The sequence below is a fragment of the Gracilinanus agilis genome, chromosome 6 (assembly GCF_016433145.1).
Source record: "Gracilinanus agilis isolate LMUSP501 chromosome 6, AgileGrace, whole genome shotgun sequence".
In the NCBI taxonomy this organism is placed as follows: domain Eukaryota; kingdom Metazoa; phylum Chordata; class Mammalia; order Didelphimorphia; family Didelphidae; genus Gracilinanus; species Gracilinanus agilis.
In genome coordinates, this window is record NC_058135.1 from 51,288,351 (window position 1) to 51,297,041 (window position 8,691).

Genomic DNA, 8,691 nt, shown 5'->3' on the forward strand with positions numbered 1-8,691 from the left:
TAGGAAAGTTTCAGCAGCAAGAAATGCAACAAAAAAAGCCCAGAAAGGTAGAAAAGGTAGAGAGTCAGTGACATAGAGATCTTAAAGATGTCACCAGTAGATCCTTCAGAAAGAGAGCAGAGCATGACATTAGGAGAGTCTGATGACTGGTCGAAATATAGGTGTGCAAAGAATAACATGAGGCTTGGATTCAAATGTAGGACTTAAAAATGCACCTAAGAATTAAAGCTAAAGTGGATAAAATATAAATGATCAGATTATTAGAATGAATATAGAAGTTAGGGATTCAGTTACAGAGAACAAGACAAAGCCTAGTTACTGTTACCTTTCCCCAATGTGAGCAATAGCACTGAGGCATCATGTTGGCACAAACCAAGTCCATTATATTATTATTTCATTTTACAAATGGAGCAATGGAGGCTCAGAGAGGCTATTGACCAGTTAAAGGTCACAAAACCAGTGAGCTCTGAGTCCAAATTAGAATTCGAGTCTTCCTGACTCCAAGTTTAGAGTTCTTTGTGATAATGCCACTAAGCTATCAGTTCTCCCCTCCACTAGTTCCCCCTCTTGGCTCAAGTGAAACAAGACAGATATCTTTCCCACTATTCCAAGAAAGCTTTTGTGCATTCTGCAAGTCTTATAACATCTATGGTGAATATGCCTAGACCCTTCAAGCAATCATTTCATAGATTCATACATTTCATATGTATGATCTAAATCATATTACAGTCTTCTTAGGGAGGTGGAAGGACATAGATTTAGGGATATAGCTAATGTGAGAATTAGTTTCTCTTACATATTTATGACAAATAATATATATTATTGTTATGGTATGTATTATGTTGTGTTTTACATAAAAAATAAAATAAATGGTAATTGTTTTTCAAAAGATAGTTGGGCACAAGCTTTGGCAGTTTCCACCATGCTGGTAAGGCATTTTCCATAACAGCCTTATCCAAAATGGAGACTCTAGTTTCCTGGGGACTATGGCATGATCCCAAAGGAGAAAGAAGGGTCAAAATATTGGGGTAGGGAGTGGTTAATGGACCATGATTTACCCTCTCTGTCACAGTCAATTCACTATGTCTTCAACACATCTACACTTACCCTTTACGCATTATCATTTAACATTCCTTCAATTCTACTCCCTTTTTCCACTGTGAAAACTCCGAACTCCCTTCTTTTTCCATTAATACTTAACTTCTTGGGGCAATTATAACTTATCAACAGCTGAGGCACCATCAGCTGCACCCCCTGCCTTCCATAGCAGATTGTGGATGAAATAAGTGACCCAGAGACCACCCATCCCATTTTCATTTTGAATGGAGCAGAGTGATATAACACCTATTTAGCAACCACTTCTGGGGGTCCTGCTCCCAACTCATCCTCTCAGGTGTTCCTGTACTCAGGCTCCTCTCATACTATTTTCAGGACAGAAAGGGATAATGTACTATGGCGAGTTTTACACCACTAAATCCACGTTCATATCTGTAGGATCTGACTAAGATAGAAAGTGGATGGTAATTGTAATAACTATGATGTCTTGAAAGGACACAGTAGGACAATAATGAAGTTGCATTATAATATTATTATGTATAATATAATATTATTATGTATAACCTTATACATAATAATATTATATATAATAACATTATTATATAATAGTATTATAAAATAGATGAGAGCATGATCTTCTCTCCACAAATGACCACCACTGTGTGGAATAGGGAGACTTGAGAGAATTAAGAGGATGATGGAACATTTTTTTTTGTGGATTCTGGTTACCCTGCCAGGAGGGACCCCCAGCTCTTATGCACTGGCAGTGATAATGACACATTTGAGCTCTGAGGCATCCAAAAGAAAGTGATTGCCCAGGCATTTCAGAATACATACAGATATTTTAACTAGGGACAGCTAGGTGGTACAGTGGATAAAGTACTGTGCCTGGAGTCAGGAAGATTCATCCTTCCCAAGTTCTAATCTATCCTCAGACACTTAATAGATGTGTGACCCTGGGTAAGTCCACCTAACCCTGTTTGCCTCAATCTCCTCATCTGTAAAATGAACTAAAGAAGGAAAGGGGCAACCACTCCAATATCTTTGCCAAGAAAACCACAAATGGGATCCAAAAGAGTCAGGCACATCTAAGACAACTAAACAATAAAATGACAACAAAAATTGGCTGTAACTTTCAATAACACTAGTGATCAGATTATCAAGGTCTTGACTGACATACCCAATGATGGACAGTCTTGATTCTGTAACAGGTTCAAGTCCAAGTTCTGAAGGGTTTTACTTGTTCCCCAATACAATGGACAACATAGTTTGAATCTGGGATGTTTTGCTCTCAAAGAGAGGAATATGAAGATATTTTGGGGAAATGTACACATCTTTGAGAAGAATCTCTTAAGATATTTCTGGTCACCTCTTGGAAGCAAAATTGTGGCCAATTTAGCCAACAGGGTTGTGTACTACAAGCAGGAAGGTCCTTTACTGTCTGGCCATACTGGCTCAGTTAATGAAGTGGCCTTCCACCCAGATGAACTCATCATTCTTTCTGCATCCAGTTACAAAAGACAGTATAGGAAAGAGCTCCAGTGGAAATTCGAAATGGGAAATTCAAGGATTATTTGACCTTGAAACCTTGGTTTGCATAAGTAGGATTTAATTGAATAGCATTAAGTCCTCCCTATGTTTTCCTTCAGATAAAGAGCATACCTAGCCAAAGGTGAGTTTGCTTTCTAAGATACATAAGGTCATATTTATCCAGTCCTGACCAGGGTGATATAAGCAATCTCTACTTGCCTCCAGAAACTATACACCAAAAATCTCAGTTTATTTCCTAAAGAAACAAAGCTCCTTCCAAGGGACCAGCATGGTGTTTATGTGTATTTCTCAATGCAGGCAGAAGGTTGAGATAGGAAATTTGAAATAAATTTTTTAGCTTTTTGTTTTATTTATTTTTTGATACAGTAACTGGATTGTGTGATATTTCTGTCAACATTTCTGAGTCATTTCCTATGAAAAGATAAATAATTGCCTTTTGATGAAAAAAAGACTGTCAGTCATAAAATAGTTGACAAACCTTATTAAAGAAAAATTCCTCATCAATAATATGATATGCAATTTGAATCACAAGAATGAGTAATTTTAAAAATCATTTTACTACAGGAAATTTAATCTATCTTTCTAGCCTGTTGAGATCCAATATCTTAAGTGTCCCTTCCAATTTTGTGTAATATAGAAATTTTATAGGTTGATTACCTATATCAGTGGTTCCCAAACTTTTTTGGCCTACCGCCCCCTTTCCAGAAAAAAATATTACTTAGCCCCCTGGAAATTATTTTTTTTATTTTAATAGCAATTAATAGGAAAGATAAACACTCCTATGGCCATCACTGCCCTCCTGGATTGCTGCAGCACCCACCAGGGGGCGGTAGCACCCACTTTGGGAATCACTGATCTATATCTTCACTGAAATTGTTAAAAACAAAGCTATTAGGGCTAAGAATGGAATCCTATGGTGCTCCATAGATTCTTCCCTTGAAGCTAATAATTTCTTAACACAACACTAAGGGTCCAGTCTTTTTTCCAATTCTAAACCCTTTTAACAATAATATCATTGAGCCTACATCTTTTCAACTTGTCACAAAGTCATGGGTGTTGTCGTCAATTAATGATTAAGTCTAATAGTAACTTTGTCAAAAATGGAAATTAACTGAACTTTTTGTGATTTGTTTTTGATGACTTTCTGCTATTTCATAATGTTGTTTCCCTTTACAAGGCTTAAATTACCCTATCATGAACATTTTCTAGAATATTGTCAGAAATGGACATCAAGCTTACCTGCCTAGGGTTTGAAGTATCCTTTAATAATTCAGCATTTGAGTTTAAAGTACTTGGGTTTGAGTTCTCCCTCAGACACTAGCTTTAAAAACAAGGCAGATAGATTAAAAGGAGGGTCAGATAAGGCAGCTGGAGATTTGAGCTATAGTGTTCTCAGGGTAACTAGGGATGCTTTAGAGAAGCCAAGCAACATGGTCCTGAAAAAAATAAATTAGTAATCGTATGGCTCATAATAAAAAAAAAGTGTTTCATTATCAAAGAAAAGAGGAAATAGAAAGAAAACCAGAATGGAGGTAACTATTTCTAGATAGATATACATGCTTGCAAATAATAATTAAAAAAGGGGATATAAAAAAACCTTAAAAAAAGATTACAAAACTGAATATCTTACTGGCTCACGTCATGTTTTACTTCATGCAATGTTTTCAAAAGGGGAAAAGCAGACTTGAGAAGTGAACAGTTTGTTAAGAAGTTTGTATCTGAGCAAGATTTATGGAGGTAGAACAATGGAAAAAGCAATGTTTTGGTATCATGATCTGGATTCAGATCCTATATCTGCCATTTAATTATAATTCACTTAAGGCAAGTCATTTAACCTGTTTAGATCTCTATTTATATGGTCTCTAAGACTGACTTTATTTCTAAATCTATAGTCTTACAGTCCTATGACTGTGACTAAAAATATAAGAATGACAGGTTTCTAGCAAGGGATGTACAGACCCAACAAAGGCTCATAAAAATGTATTTGATGAGACTTTTGTAAATGAAGCCACAATAAATTTGTACTAAAATGGAAGAGATATAGACAGAAAGGTGGTTGGATCCAGAAATATTCATTTTCCAGTTCAAATCTAGCCTCTTACTAGATGTGTGATCTTGGATATGTCATTTAGTCCAGTTTGCCTCAGTTTCATCATCTGTAAAATGAACTGGAGAAGGAAATGCAAATTATTGAAGTATCCAAGAAAGCCTCAAATGCTGTCACAAAGAGTTAGACATGACCGAAAAGGATCCAACAATGGAAGGGACCCACCTAAAATTGTCTATGCCTATCCACCAATTTGGATACTAAATATTGACCAAAAAAATGTAGAGCAGTGGTTCCCAAACTTTTTTGGCCTACCGCCCCCTTTCCAGAAAAAAAATATTACTTAGCAACCCCTGCAAATTATGAAACTATTTATTGAACTCAGAATAGAATGTGATACAAAGAAAGTGTGGCCATCACTGCCCTCCTGGATCACTACAGCACCCACCAGGGGGTGGTAGCACCCACTTTGGGAATCATTGATCTAGAGGCATCTATAAGCCATTGGGAAGAGGGGAAAGAGAGACAAAGACAGGAACCAATAATAAAACCGAGGAGAGGCAAATTTTATTCCATAAATATTACTGGGACTTGATGGGATAAGATCAATGACCAGAATAAGATGTTGGCAGGTTATAAAGCTAATTAAAAAGAATCAAGTTACATAAAAGATGGATTCTGAAGTCATCATATAGCTTATATTAATACAGCAGAGAGAGATTTCTACAAAAAGAGCCAGAATTATACTAAGAAAAAAAGTAAAGGTATAAAAAATAGGGAAAGAAAGAAATGACCTCTCAGATCAATTATAGTTATAGATCTATGCATTTTTGAATAGTGTTTAGTTATGAATATCACATTTTTATGAAGACAAGTTTAAGGAATAGTGTATCTGTAAGAGAATTCTTGAGTTTGTGTCATATAAAAAATTAGTGGAAGAAATTGTAGAGATTTACAAGAGATTTACAAAAAGAAAAGACGTAGATACAATAACATGAGAGTTTTCTCTTCACATATCCAAACATCTGCCTTGGAGATAATGGATTAAACTTTTTTTTTAATTTAGCCCAGAGGGTAGAAATAGAAGTTACAAAAAAGAAAATACAGGCTTAATTTAAAAATTAAAACAGCACATCCTTACAATTAAAACTATCCCAAAACTGAGTGAATAGCCTTTGAGTTAGTGGACTCCTTCTCAATGGAGGTTTCAATACAAAAAGATGGATCATATCTGATTGTTAGCACAGCAAAGAGAGTCCAGAACAAGAAGTCAGGAAGACTCACGTTTGAATCCTTCCTTAGACACCAAGACCCTTGGTAAGTCACTTAATATTTCTCAATCTCAATTTCCTTATCTGTCCAATATGGGTGATATTAACAACTACTTCACAGAGTTCTTGTGAGGACACTTCAGCATATGAGGATCAAAGGAGATCTAATATATAAAGCACTTTCTAAATCTCAAAGTATTATAACACTGCTGGCTATGACTATTAATATAATAACCTGTCAGATAAATTGTGACGACAATTCTTGTTCATTTTAGGCAGAATGACCTCTGGAGTCCCTTTCAATTATGAGATTCTAAAATTCTGTGAAGTGAAAAAAGAGGCTCTACAAGTGGCATAGGACTATTGTGTGGCTTGAAGGGAGAAAGAGTAGACATCTCTAGCTCTTTTCCCCATTCCCCTCTCCAAGGAACACTAATTCTTGACAAGGGGTGAAGGAGAAGATTAGAAGCAGAAGCTTGACCACTCTACTCTCCTTAGAGAGAAAGAGGGTGTGAAGCTAGATCTACATCTATCTACTTCCTTAAATATTGCTAATCCAGGAGATGTGATTTTTGGATTCATGCTAACTTCAGATTGCTGTTTTGTTAGTGGGGGAGGCAGGACCCCAAGTTTTATAGCTAAGGCTTGACCAAAATACCAATTCTACAATGAATACACATAAAAAGCACCAAGAAACATACTGATCTAAGATGATAGTCAAACATAAATCAGCAGACCCATCCATAGGACAATATATACCAAACAACACAGAGCGAACAAGCTCAATAACATGGGTCTCACCGAAAGGGAAGTGATTTGAAATCTCTAGTATAGCAATTTGGGGATAGAGACATGTTGGAGAATGATAGCTCTTTTATGTTGGCTTTTCCCCAGATATTTTCTCTTCAGCAACCTGTAATGAGTTTGGCATTATCTATCTTTTCTTTCAAAGATGGAAGTCAGAAGCACCAGAAGAGACTATAGCGCATAAAAAGCTTGATAACATCCAAAGAAAATTAAAGTTACTGAAGGTCTACTGACTGTATTCCAAGACACTGATTTCCATGCTATAAAGGGGTGAAACAGCTCTCACTAAATCACGGGCTGAGCAACCACCCTACCCCCACCCCCTCCACACACAACACCTGTAGCACTGAGGCCAGCTAAAAAGAAATAGAGCAAGTTTGGGGCACCCATCAAGTCATTAGCAGCTCCGGGGCCTGTTCCGGAGAGCAGCAAGATTTGAGACCCCAAAAAGCCAAAGAACGCACCCAAAATCTGAGCTCGGGCTTAGGGTACAGAGTACAGGAGCAGAGCTCAGGCTGGCTCAGAGCTCAGGCTACGAGGAGGCGTGGGTGGAGGCAGACAGGTGTACGACTGTGGAAGCAGCGCCCTGAGACTAGTAAAAAAACCTCCGGCAGAGGATCAAGCAAGGGGATCCACCAGTGGGCTTGACCGCAGACAGACCCTGAGCGCAAGTATAAACCTGAGAAGCTGCTGGGCTAAAGATGGCTACCCAGTCTCAGGAAGTTCAGAAGAGAAAGATTAACAACAAGAAAAAGAAGTCTTTAACACTCAACAACTTTTACACAGAGAAAATCCAGACAACCGAGCAAACAGAGGAGGACAACAAACAAGCATCTGGACCCTCCTCAAATAAGGAAAACTCCTCACAAGCTATGGAAGAGTTCAAAACTGAGATTTTGAGGAAAATGGAAGAGATCTGGCAAGAAAATAACAGTTTAAAAGGTAGAATCTTGCAACTGGAAAGTGAGGCTCAGAAACCAAATGAACTGATAAGCAAATTGAACACCAGAAATGAGCAGATTGAAAAGGAATACCAGAAGCTTATAGCCGAAAACCAGAAAATTATGGCCGAAAACCAGAAGATTATGGCCGAAAACCAAAAGATAATAGCCGAAAACCAAAAGATTATAGCTGAAAACCAGTCCCTAAAGGCTAGAATTGAGCAGCTAGAAGCTAATGATCTCTCAAGACAACAAGAACAAATAAAACAAAGTCAAAAGACTGAAAAAATAAAAGGAAACATGAAATATCTCAATGAGAGAGTGACAGACCAAGAAAACCGGTCTAGAAGAGACAATTTGAGAATAATTGGTCTTCCAGAAAAACCAGAAATTAATAGAAACCTGGACTCCATACTAACAGAAATAATTCAGCAAAATTGCCCTGAAGTCCTACAACAAGAGGGCAATATAGACATTGAAAGGATTCATAGAATACCTGCGACATTCGATCCAGAAAAGAAAACACCCAGAAATATAATTGCCAAATTCAAGAGTTTCCAAGCAAAAGAAAAAATCTTACAAGAAGCCAGAAAGAAACAATTCAGATATCAAGGAGCACCAATAAGGATCACACAGGATCTGGCAGCCACCATGCTAAAATATCGCAAGGCTTGGAATTTGATATTCAGAAAGGCAAGAGAGCTGGGCCTGCAACCACGGATCAACTACCCATCAAAATTGACTATATATTTCCAGGGGAAAGTATGGGCATTCAACAAAATTGAAGAATTCCAGGTATTTGCAAAGAAATGACCAGGGCTAAATGGAAAGTTTGATATCCAACCACAGAAATCGAGAGAAACATGAAAAGGTAAATAAGATACGGAGAGGAAAGAAAGAAAACTTTTAATTTTTAAATTTGCCTTTTTAAGGGCTTCAGTGAGATCTAATTATCTGTATTCCTATGTAGAGAAACGTTATGTATAATTCTCTGTAGTGAACTCTATTCACTATTATA

General features: G+C 37.2%; 1 pseudogene; it reads left to right on the top strand.

The window, feature by feature from the left end:
- Positions 1 to 922: 922 nt before the first annotated feature.
- LOC123252245 lies at positions 923 to 2,634 on the top strand (annotated as a pseudogene).
- The last annotated feature ends 6,057 nt before the right edge of the window (positions 2,635 to 8,691 follow it).